The sequence below is a fragment of the Ranitomeya variabilis genome, chromosome 3 (genome assembly GCF_051348905.1).
Source record: "Ranitomeya variabilis isolate aRanVar5 chromosome 3, aRanVar5.hap1, whole genome shotgun sequence".
Lineage (NCBI taxonomy): Eukaryota > Metazoa > Chordata > Amphibia > Anura > Dendrobatidae > Ranitomeya > Ranitomeya variabilis.
The window spans coordinates 754,702,298-754,715,338 of NC_135234.1; the positions used below are offsets into that span (position 1 = coordinate 754,702,298).

General features: G+C 41.8%; 1 protein-coding gene across 16 annotated transcripts in view; it reads left to right on the forward strand.

The window, feature by feature from the left end:
• The window catches only part of DLG2 (discs large MAGUK scaffold protein 2), a 1,278,757-nt gene that overhangs the window by 1,153,578 nt on the left and 112,138 nt on the right, over nt 1-13,041 (forward strand). Inside the window, exon 1 of one of the 16 annotated variants that reach the window (XM_077298643.1) lies at nt 3,512-3,673. The exons of 14 other annotated variants lie outside the window; for them this stretch is intronic. The gene's annotated coding sequence lies outside the window, so the exon portion shown is untranslated. Of the gene's footprint in view, nt 1-3,511; nt 3,674-13,041 lie in introns of those variants that run through there. One more of the 16 variants, XM_077298642.1, reaches the window with a different exon arrangement.

Below are 13,041 nucleotides of genomic sequence, written 5' to 3' on the forward strand. Positions count from 1 at the left end.
TGAAGGGGTTAATGATTGACAGACAGACATTGCTTGAAAGTCCCAGGAGAGGGACGTTTAATGGCGCATGCTTGGAATATAAGGTGGAACCTTGCACTGATCGGGATTCTCATAGAGAACAATGAGTTGACTCTGTTACATAGTTACAAGCCGCATGGCTAGTGTGACCACAAGATGGGACTAGCTACATGTACTGCGGGTTGTTACATAGGAGAAGACCATATCTGGGTTTTTTTTCAATGTGTTAACACCTTGGTAGAGTAAAAGCAGCACATATTCAGCATTCTGGTGTATTTTGATAGCACAGATAGTACTGTACTACCTGTAAACGATAATATAGATCGGTACAGACAGTACTGTCTCCCTATAAATGATGTGCTACCTCTAAGTCTTTCCCTGAGACGAGGTTCTCTCTCCTAGTGTCTTCTTGTAAATTACATGTATACAGATCATTCTTCCTCCCTGTACACCCTGTAAATGATGTAGGCACAGATAGTACTGTCTCCCTATAAATGACGTGCTACCTCTAAGTCTTTCCCTGAGACGAGGTTCTCTCTCCTAGTGTCTTCTTGTAAATTACATGTATACAGATCATTCTTCCTCCCTGTACACCCTGTAAATGATGTAGGCACGGCACAGATAGTACTGTCTCTCTGTAAATGAAGTCTTTCCCTGAGACGAGGTTCTCTCTCCTAGTCATCTGTTAAAGATGTTGGCATTGATAGTACTGCATTCCAGACTCTTTCTTTGAGTGAATTGGGCACAGGTACTACTGCCTCACTGTTTTACTCTGTTAAAAATGTAGGCACAAATAGTACTGCGTCCCAGTTTCTTCCTGTATATAGTATATTAGCAAATTATAATGCCTCTATTGTCTTTCCTGGATGTGATGTGTGGACAATTAGAACTGTCTCCATTTCTTTCCAAGTAAATCAGATTAGCAGATATAGTACTGCCACACTGTCTCTCCCTGTAAATAATGTAGGCACAGCTATTACTACATGCTTCCTCTCCTTGTATGTATAGATAGAGCAGCAGCACTATCTGTTTTAATAAATGATGTAGGTACAGATAGTACTGCCTTGTTATCTCCTCCTGGAAATGATGTAGATACAGATAGTATTGTTTCCTAGACCCTTCCTGTAAATTATATAGGCACAGATAGTACTGCCTTCTTGTCTCCCCTTGGAAATGAGGTATGTACACATAGTACTTCCTTCTTGTCTCATGCTGGAAATGATGTAGGTACTCGTAGTAGTGCCTTGTCTCCCCTTTCAAAGGATGTAGGTTCAGATAGTACTGACTTCTTGTCTCCTCCTGGAAATAATGTAGGCACAGCTATTACTACGTGATTCATCTCCTTGTAAATGATATGTGTATAAGTAGAGCAGCAGCACTATCTCTTTCAACAAATGATGTGGGTACAGATAGTACTGCCTTCTTGTCTCTTCATGGAAATGATGTGGGTACAGATAGTACTGCCTTCTTGTCTCTTCATGGAAATGATGTGGGTACAGATAGTACTGCCTTCTTGTCTCTTCATGGAAATGATTGAGGTACAGATAGTACTGTTTCCTTGACTCTTCCTGTAAATTATATAGGCACAGATAGTACTGCCTTCTTGTCTCTTCATGGAAATGATGTGGGTACAGATAGTACTGCCTTCTTATCGCCTCATGGAAATGATGTGGGTACAGATAGTACTGCCTTCTTGTCTCTTCATGGAAATGATGTGGGTACAGATAGTACTGCCTTCTTGTCTCTTCATGGAAATGATGTGGGTACAGATAGTACTGCCACATTGTATCTTCTTGAAATGACATGGGAACACAAATATGTGCCTCTCTATAATCTTTCAGTCTTTCTCTTGAATTTTCTTTCAGTGACACTTTTACTTTTTCAGCTTTCGAAAAACATACAATAAAAACACAAGCGGCTCTTCTAAATACACAATGTAGTGTCAGGAATAAGAAGGATGACAGCCGCCATGTCCACGGACAATAATAAAACCTTTAGACTGAAGCCATGAACTTGATGGACACTCATGTATTAACTCCTGCACTACCAGAGCCCCCCGCACGACCATCCCCCGCCTGATTCCTAGAAACTTTGATAGACAAATTCATCAGTAGTTTGGGGATTTTTAGTATTCTCCGTATGTCTGCCTGTTGCTAAGACTATTTTAACCCCTTGCACTACCCGGAAGGCTACGGCACTGCTACTTAATATGGATATAATGGTTACTACGACTACACTTACATGTACACCGCGAGGAGCCGAGCGCCGGCTGCTCCGTATGATGTTCTGCTAATGTCTGGCACAGCGACATAGGATGAGACAGGTGATAAATATACTATCGGTGGACAGATACATAGATAGATGATAGATAATAGATAGATAGATGATAGATAGATAATAGATAGATAGATAATAGATAGATAGATAGATAGATAGATAATAGATAGATAGATAGATAGATAATAGATAGATAGATGATAGATAGATGATAGATAGATAGATAGATAGATAGATAGATAATAGATAGATAGATAATAGATAATAGATAGATGATAGATAGATAGATAGATAATAGATAGATGATAGATAGATAGATAGATAGATAGATAATAGATGATAGATAGATAGATAGATAGATAGATAGATAATAGATAGATAATAGATAGATAGATAATAGATGATAGATAATAGATAGATAGATAGATAGATAGATAGATAGATAGATAGATAGATAATAGATAATAGATAATAGATAGATAGATAGATAATAGATAGATAGATGATAGATAGATAATAGATAGATAATAAATAGATAGATAGATAATAGATAATAGATAGATGATAGATAGATAGATAATAGATAGATGATAGATAATAGATAGATGATAGATAGATAGATAGATAGATAGATAGATAGATAGATAATAGATGATAGATGATAGATAGATAGATAATAGATAGATAGATAGATAGATAGATAGATAGATAGATAGATAGATAGATTGATAATAGATAGATAGATAATAGAAAATAGATAGATAATAGATAGATAGATAATAGATAGATAATAGATAGATAGATAGATAGATAGATAGATAGATAGATAGATGGATAATAGATAGATAATAGATAGATAATAGATGGATAGATTATAGATAGATAGATAATAGATACATAATAGATAGATAGATAGATAGATAATAGATAGATAGATAATAGATAGATAATAGAGATAGATGCTATAGACCTATCATCCCCGCAGTCTCTGTTCCCATTTGTACACTTTCTTTGGTAAAACTAATGTGTCTGTATTGCGCCATTCCGCCAATTGATGAGGTGCTGGTATTACACGCTGCTCCCCGGCCGCACAGGCTCTGGCTCCCGTGCACACTGCTCTGTGTCGCTCTCCGGTTCCACCTTAAGAAGCCGCAGTGAGTGACATGTGCGGGAGGAGGGGGCTCGTGGTTTGGCTCCTCCATCCTCAGCAGCGAGGACTGTGAGGCAGAGTGCGCTGCTCCTCGTGGACTGTGCCGCCTCTCATGCCTCTTCCTACCTGGACCAGCACTGTCCGCGGATGGCAGCAAGGAGGGAAACCCGGAGCTCTCAGCCCTGCCCGGTGCCCGCCGTAGAGGCAGCATAAGCCGCCGCCGCCAGGGTGAGTGACGCCTCATTGTGCCACCGCCTGCAGAGCCCGACACCGCGACCGTGCAGCCCGGGAGCCGGCAGATATTATCTATCTATCTATCTATCTATCTATCTATCTATCTATCTATCTATCTATCTATCTATCTTTCTATTATCTATATCTATTATCTATCTATCTATCTATTATCTAGCATATATTATCTATCTATCTATTATCTATCTATCTATCTGTTATCTATCTATCTATCTATCTATCTATCTATCTATTATCTACAGTATCTATCTATTATCTATTTATCTATAATCTATCTATTATCTATCAATTATCTATCTATTATCTATCTATCTATCTATCTATCTATCTATTATCTATCTGTCTATCTATCTATCTATCTATCTATGAAGAGGCAGGCAGCACTCCGAAGTTTACCAAATCCGGTGGGCTTTTTCTTCCCATACGTCGTGGCATCTATGTGTTGTCGTGCATTTACCTCACAGACATTTTCACTTTTCCGTTGCTTTTTCTTTGCTTCCATTGATTGTGACTTCACATAATAATGACTTTGTGTAACTGCGAGTAATTTCATGAAGACATTGTGCCCCTCTCTGCACACACGATGCACACAGAGCACTGACAGTACGGCGGGGGAATTATCCATGAACAAGGGACATCGCTGTGTGCCGTGTACTGTACCCTCTATATCCTGGTGATGACATCACTGTGTGCTGTGTACTGTACCCTCTATATCCTGGTGATGATATCACTGTGTGCCGTGTACTGTACCCTCTATATCCTGGTGATGATATCACTGTGTGCCGTGTACTGTACCCTCTATATCCTGGTGATGACATCACTGTGTGCCGTGTACTGTACCCTCTATATCCTGGTGATGATATCACTGTGTGCCGTGTACTGTACCCTCTATATCCTGGTGATGATATCACTGTGTGCCGTGTACTGTACCCTCTATATCCTGGTGATGGCATCACTGTGTGCCGTGTACTGTACCCTCTATATCCTGGTGATGACATCGCTGTGTGCTGTGTACTGTACCCTCTATATCCTGGTGATGGCATCGCAGTGTGCCGTGTACTGTACCCTCTATATCCTGGTGATGATATCACTCTGTGCTGTGTACTGTACCCTCTATATCCTGGTGATGATATCACTGTGTGCCGTGTACTGTACCCTCTATATCTGGTGATGATATCACTGTGTGCCGTGTACTGTACCCTCTATATCCTGGTGATATCACTGTGTGCTGTGTACTGAACCCTCTATATCCTAGTGATGGCATCACTATGTGCCATGTACTGTACCCTCTATATCCTGGTGATGATATCACTGTGTGCCGTGTACTGTACCCTCTATATCCTGGTTATGACATCACTGTGTGCCGTGTGCTGTACCCTCTATATCTGGTGATGGCATCGCTGTGTGCCGTGTACTGTACCCTCTATATCCTGGTGATGATATCACTGTGTGCCGTGTACTGTACCCTCTATATCCTGGTGATGGCATCACTGTGTGCCGTGTACTGTACCCTCTATATCCTGGTGATGATATCACTGTGTGCCGTGTACTGTACCCGCTATATCTGGTGATGATATCACTGTGTGCTGTGTACTGTACCCTCTATATCCTGGTGATGATATCACTGTCTGCCGTGTACTGTACCCTCTATATCCTGGTTATGACATCACTGTGTGCCGTGTACTGTACCCTCTATATCTGGTGATGATATCACTGTGTGCCGTGTACTGTACCCTCTATATCCTGGTGATGATATCACTGTGTGCCGTGTACTGTACCCTCTATATCCTGGTGATGACATCACTGTGTGCCGTGTACTGTACCCTCTATATCCTGGTGATGACATCGCTGTGTGCTGTGTACTGTACCCTCTATATCCTGGTGATGGCATCGCAGTGTGCCGTGTACTGTACCCTCTATATCCTGGTGATGATATCACTCTGTGCTGTGTACTGTACCCTCTATATCCTGGTGATGATATCACTGTGTGCCATGTACTGTACCCTCTATATCTGGTGATGATATCACTGTGTGCCGTGTACTGTACCCTCTATATCCTGGTGATATCACTGTGTGCTGTGTACTGAACCCTCTATATCCTAGTGATGGCATCACTGTGTGCCGTGTACTGTACTCTCTATATCCTGGTGATGGCATCACTATGTGCCATGTACTGTACCCTCTATATCCTGGTGATGATATCACTGTGTGCCGTGTACTGTACCCTCTATATCCTGGTTATGACATCACTGTGTGCCGTGTGCTGTACCCTCTATATCTGGTGATGGCATCGCTGTGTGCCGTGTACTGTACCCTCTATATCCTGGTGATGATATCACTGTGTGCCGTGTACTGTACCCTCTATATCCTGGTGATGGCATCACTGTGTGCCGTGTACTGTACCCTCTATATCCTGGTGATGATATCACTGTGTGCCGTGTACTGTACCCGCTATATCTGGTGATGATATCACTGTGTGCTGTGTACTGTACCCTCTATATCCTGGTGATGATATCACTGTCTGCCGTGTACTGTACCCTCTATATCCTGGTTATGACATCACTGTGTGCCGTGTACTGTACCCTCTATATCTGGTGATGATATCACTGTGTGCCGTGTACTGTACCCTCTATATCCTGGTGATGACATCACTGTGTGCCGTGTACTGTACCCTCTATATCCTGGTGATGGCATCACTGTGTGCCGTGTACTGTACCCTCTATATCCTGGTGATGATATCACTGTGTGCCGTGTACCGTACCCTCTATATCCTGGTGATGGCATCACTATGTGCCGTGTACTGTACCCTCTATATCCTGGTGATATCACTGTGTGCCGTGTACTGTACCCTCTATATCCTGGTGATGGCATCACTGTGTGCCGTGTACTGTACCCTCTATATCCTGGTGATGATATCACTGTGTGCCGTGTACTGTACCCTCTATATCCTGGTGATGGCATCACTGTGTGCCGTGTACTGTACCCTCTATATCCTGGTGATGATATCACTGTGTGCCGTGTACTGTACCCGCTATATCTGGTGATGATATCACTGTGTGCTGTGTACTGTACCCTCTATATCCTGGTGATGATATCACTGTCTGCCGTGTACTGTACCCTCTATATCCTGGTTATGACATCACTGTGTGCCGTGTACTGTACCCTCTATATCTGGTGATGATATCACTGTGTGCCGTGTACTGTACCCTCTATATCCTGGTGATGACATCACTGTGTGCCGTGTACTGTACCCTCTATATCCTGGTGATGATATCACTGTGTGCCGTGTACCGTACCCTCTATATCCTGGTGATGGCATCACTATGTGCCGTGTACTGTACCCTCTATATCCTGGTGATATCACTGTGTGCCGTGTACTGTACCCTCTATATCCTGGTGATGGCATCACTGTGTGCCGTGTACTGTACCCTCTATATCCTGGTGATGATATCACTGTGTGCCGTGTACTGTACCCTCTATATCCTGGTGATGACAGCACTGTGTGCTGTGACGGGTGTGATGAAGTGTGGAGATCATTAGTGGAGGTGTGAGGTGCTGGACGCTTCCTTCCACCATACATGTGTTTTTAAGAAATCATCAGTAAATACGAGCCCTTGATTTCGTCCTCTTCTGTCCGGTCCGGTTTTGCTTCTCAGAGGTTCTGTGAAAGTCGGGTGATAACCAATATGGCAAGAGCTCCCCCAGCTTTCCCATACACCTGAATGTATGATAGTACAGAAATAATTATAATAGGATATAGCTTTGCAATTCATATGGAATAGGGGGTGACTTGGTCACCCAGCTTTTCCAGTTTCCTGAATGTCATATCTGTCTGAATATATTCTGATACGTATAACCCCATTTACATGATATAGTGGGTGATATAAGGATGGCCATATTTGTTCTCACCCAGCTTTCCCGAGGTCCTGATAGGCAAGTCTGTCTAGTTATGGTGTGATAGGGATAGAAGCTAATAAGGATTTAGTTGTCAGTGATGTAAGGGCAGCCATATTGGTTGTCACCCAGGTTTCCTCGGGTCCCCAATGACATCTTTATAGCTATATAGTAATACTACATATATATATATATATATATATATATATATATATATATATATATATACAGTACAGACCAAAAGTTTGGACACACCTTCTCATTTAAAGATTCTTCTGTATTTTCATGACTATGAAAATTGTACATTCACACTGAAGGCATCAAAACTATGAATTAACACATGTGGAATTATATACATAACAAAAAAAGTGTGAAACAACTGAAATTATGTCTTATATTCTAGGTTCTTTAAAGTAGCCACCTTTTGCTTTGATGACTGCTTTGCACACTCTTGGCAAATAGTTTTGATGCCTTCAGTGTGAATGTACAATTTTCATAGTCATGAAAATACAGAAAAATCTTTAAATGGGAAGGATGTGTCCAAACTTTTGGTCTGTACTGTATATATATACAGGTCCTTCTCAAAAAATTAGCATATAGTGTTAAATTTCATTATTTACCATAATGTAATGATTACAATTAAACTTTCATATATTATAGATTCATTATCCACCAACTGAAATTTGTCAGGTCTTTTATTGTTTTAATACTGATGATTTTGGCATACAACTCCTCATAACCCAAAAAACCTGTCTCAATAAATTAGCATATCAAGAAAAGGTTCTCTAAACGACCTATTACCCTAATCTTCTGAATCAACTAATTAACTCTAAACACATGCAAAAGATACCTGAGGCTTTTAAAAACTCCCTGCCTGGTTCATTACTCAAAACCCCCATCATGGGTAAGACTAGCGACCTGACAGATGTCAAGAAGGCCATCATTGACACCCTCAAGCAAGAGGGTAAGACCCAGAAAGAAATTTCTCAACAAATAGGCTGTTCCCAGAGTGCTGTATCAAGGCACCTCAATGGTAAGTCTGTTGGAAGGAAACAATGTGGCAGAAAACGCTGTACAACGAGAAGAGGTGACCGGACCCTGAGGAAGATTGTGGAGAAGGACCGATTCCAGACCTTGGGGAACCTGAGGAAGCAGTGGACTGAGTCTGGTGTGGAAACATCCAGAGCCACCGTGCACAGGCGTGTGCAGGAAATGGGCTACAGGTGCCGCATTCCCCAGGTAAACAGCGGCAGAAGCGCCTGACCTGGGCTACAGAGAAGCAGCACTGGACTGTTGCTAAGTGGTCCCAAGTACTTTTTTCTGATGAAAGCAAATTTTGCATGTCATTCGGAAATCAAGGTGCCAGAGTCTGGAGGAAGACTGGGGAGAAGGAAATGCCAAAATGCCTGAAGTCCAGTGTCAAGTACCCAGTCAGTGATGGTGTGGGGTGCCATGTCAGCTGCTGGTGTTGGTCCACTGTGTTTCATCAAGGGCAGGGTCAATGCAGCTAGCTATCAGGAGATTTTGGAGCACTTCATGCTTCCTGGCACCTGCTCACAGTGCCAAAACCACTGGTAAATGGTTTACTGACCATGGTATTACTGTGCTCAATTGGCCTGCCAACTCTCCTGACCTGAACCCCATAGAGAATCTGTGGGATATTGTGAAGAGAAAGTTGAGAGACGCAAGACCCAACACTCTGGATGAGCTTAAGGCCGCTATTGAAGCATCCTGGGCCTCCATAACATCTCAGCAGTGTCACAGGCTGATTGCCTCCATGCCACGCCGCATTGAAGCAGACATTTCTGCCAAAGGATTCCCGACCAAGTATTGAGTGCATAACTGAACATTATTATTTGATGGTTTTTTTGTTTGTTATTAAAAAACACTTTTATTTGATTGGACGGGTGAAATATGCTAATTTATTGAGACAGGTTTTTTGGGTTATCAGGAGTTGTAGGCCAAAATCATCAGTATTAAAACAATAAAAGACCTGACAAATTTCAGTTGGTGGATAATGAATCTATAACATATGAAAGTTTAATTGTAATCATTACATTATGGTAAATAATGAAATTTAACACTATATGCTAATTTTTTGAGAAGGACCTGTATATATATATATATATATATATATATATATATATATATATATATATATATATATATATATATATATATATATATATATATTGGATGATTTTCTTCAAAGCCGGGTAGATTTGTTATTCTGGACTCAAAGGGGTCCACATTGATTGTCACCCAGCTTTCCTGGGCTCCTAAATGACAGGTATGCCAAGTTATAGACTTATTATAGGGATATGTATCTAGTTTTATTCATCAGAATTCCAATGTGAGGGATGTGAGACTGATATCCTGGTAGTCACCAAGCTTTCCCATGATCCTGAGTAACAAGTCTGCCTTATTCTAGAGTGATATTTTGCAGAGGGAAGTTTCTCCATATAATGGATTCAGTTGTGTAGACAGTAGTTTAAGAGTAACATTTTGGCTGTTACCCAGCTTTGCCTGGATCCTGAATGACAAGTCTGTCTGGGGTGTAAGCTCAGCCATATCGTCACCTAACTTCCTAGGGCTCCTGAATGTCAAGCCTGCCTAAGTATATAATAATTTTTGAGATGGAGGGATGTGTCTGCATAACAAGGGAGGTTCATCATTCAGGATTCTGTGGGGGGGCAGCCATATTGGTTTTCACCCAGCTTTGCCTGGATCCTGAATGGCAGCTCTGCCCAGCTGATGCTATATATGGGTTGTGTGAGTAATATCTCTGTTGTCACTCAGCTTTTTTAAGCTCCTGAATGACAAATCGTACTAATTATGCAATGGTTGAGAGAAGGATGTGACTCTATATAAAGGTCTTTTGTCATGAGGAACTCGTGTGGGTGTAGGAGAAGCCATGAGGATTGTCACCCAGCTTTTCCAGGCTCCTGAATGAGAAGACTATCTAGTTACACCATAGTATGTGATTGAGGGTAGATGTTTATGCCTACATAACACAAAAGATTCTTGCATCCTCTGGGGCAATTTTATGGCAGCCATATTGGTTGTCATCCTGCTTTCCCAGGCTCCTGAATGATAAGTCTGCCTAGTAATACAATAATAATCTATGCTGGGATCTGTCTACATAACTAGGTAGGTTTGTCATTCAGGACTCCCATATTCGTGTTTAGGACCCAGACATTTTGCTTGTCACCCAGCTTTTCCAAACACTTGAATGACCACTTCTTAATAATGCAGTGATTCTTAAGATGGATATGTAGAGTGGGATGTGTCTCTAGAAAAAGAGTTTGTCTGGGCATTCAGGGCTGAAAGAGAAGCCACATCGGTTATCACCCAGCTTTCCCAAGCTCATGAATGACAAGTCTGCTTTTATGATAGTACATAACGAGATAGGTCCATCATTCAGGACCTGGTGTAAAATAATCCATATTGGTTGTCACCCTACTTTACCAGACTCCTGATTTCCATATCCGCCTAGACATACATTGATACATAATGGAGGGTTATGTAAGCGCCGCCATATGTGTTATCACCTAGCTTTCTGAGAGTCCTGAATGACAGGTCTCCCTAGTTATACACACAAGGTCAAAACTGTTGGTCCCCCTCATTTAATGACAGAAAAACCCACACTGGTCACAGAAATAACTTGAATGTGACAAAAGTAATAATCAATAAAAAATCTATGAAAATGAACAGATAAAAGTCAGACATTGCTTTTCAGCCATGCTTCCACAGAATATAATAAAACATAAACTCATGAAATAGGCCTGGACAGAAATGATGGTTCTGTAACTTAATATTTTTTTGCACAACCTTTTGAGGCAATCACTGCAATCAGACGTTTCCTGTAACTGTCAGTGAGACTCCTGCACCACTAGACAGGTATCTTGGCCACTCGTCAAGAACAAACTGCTCCAGTTGTCTCGTGTGTGAAGGTCGCCTTTTCCAGACGGCATGTTTCAGCTCTTTCCAAAGATGCTCAATAGGATTTAGGTCAGGGCTCATAGAAGCCACTTCAGAATAGTCACATGTTTTCCTCTTAGCCATTCTTGGGTGTTTTTAGCTGTGTGTTTTGCGTCATTATCCTGTTGCAAGACTCATGACCTGCGACTGAGACCAAGCTTTCTGACACTGGGCAGCACATTTCTCTCTAGAATCCCTTGATAGTCTTGAGATTTCATTGTACCCTGCACAGATTCTAGACACCCTGTGCCAGATGCAGCAAAGCAGCCCCAGAACATAACAGAGCCTCCTCCATGTTTCACAGTAGGTACAGTGTTCTCTTCTTGATATGCTTCATTTTTCCGCCTGTGAACATAGAGCTGATGTGCCTTGCCAAAAAGTTCAATTTTGTCTCATCTGTATAGGACATTTTCCCTGAAGCATTGTGGCTTGTCAACATGTAGTTTGGCAAATTTCAGTCCTGTATTTCTAAGATTTTTTTCAACAATGGTGTCCTCCTTGGTCGTCTCCCATGAAGTCCACTTTGGCTCATACAACGACGGATGGTGCGATCTGACACTGATGTTCCTTGAGCTTGAAGTTCACCTTTAATCTGTTTAGAAGTTTTTCTGGCTCTTTTGTTACCATTCGTATTATCCGTCTCTTTGATTTGTCATCAATGTTCCTCCTGCGGCCACGTCCAGGGAGGTCAGCTACAGTCCCATGGATCTTACATTTCTGAATAATATGTGCAACTGTAATCACAGGAACATCAAGCTGGTTGGAGATGGTCTTATAACTTTTACCTTTAACATGTTTGTCTATAATTTTCTTTCTAATCTCGAGTCCTGGGATGACTCTTTCCTTTGCTTCCTGTGGTCCATGTTGAGTGTGATACCCACCATGTCACCAAACAGCACAGTGAGTATCTGTAGCCCTATATACAGGCCACTCACTGATTCCAGGAGTGTAGACACCTGTGATGCTAGTTAGTGGACAAACCGCAATTTAACATGTCCCCTTTGCCACAAGATCACTGTGGCTGAGCTCCAGAGATGCAGTAGGGAGATGGGAGAAAGTTCCACAAAGTCAACTATCACTTCAGCTCTCCACCAGTCAGGTCTTTATGGCAGAGTGGCCCGACGGAAGCCTCTCCTCAGTGCAAGACATATGAAAGCCGCATAGAGTTTTGCTAAAAAACACATGAAGGACTCCGAGACTATGAGAAATAAGATTCTCTGGTCTGATGAGACGAAGATAGACCTTTTTGGTGATAATGCTAAGCGGTATGTGTGGAGAAAACCAGGCACTGCTCATCACCTGCCCAGTACAAACCCAACAGTGAAACATGGTGGTGGCAGCATCATGCTATGGGGTGTTTTTCAGCTGCAGGGACAGGACGACTGGTTGTCATTGAAGGAAACATGAATGCGGCCAAGTACAGAGATATCCTGGATGAAAACCTCTTCCCGAGTGCTCTGAACCTCAGA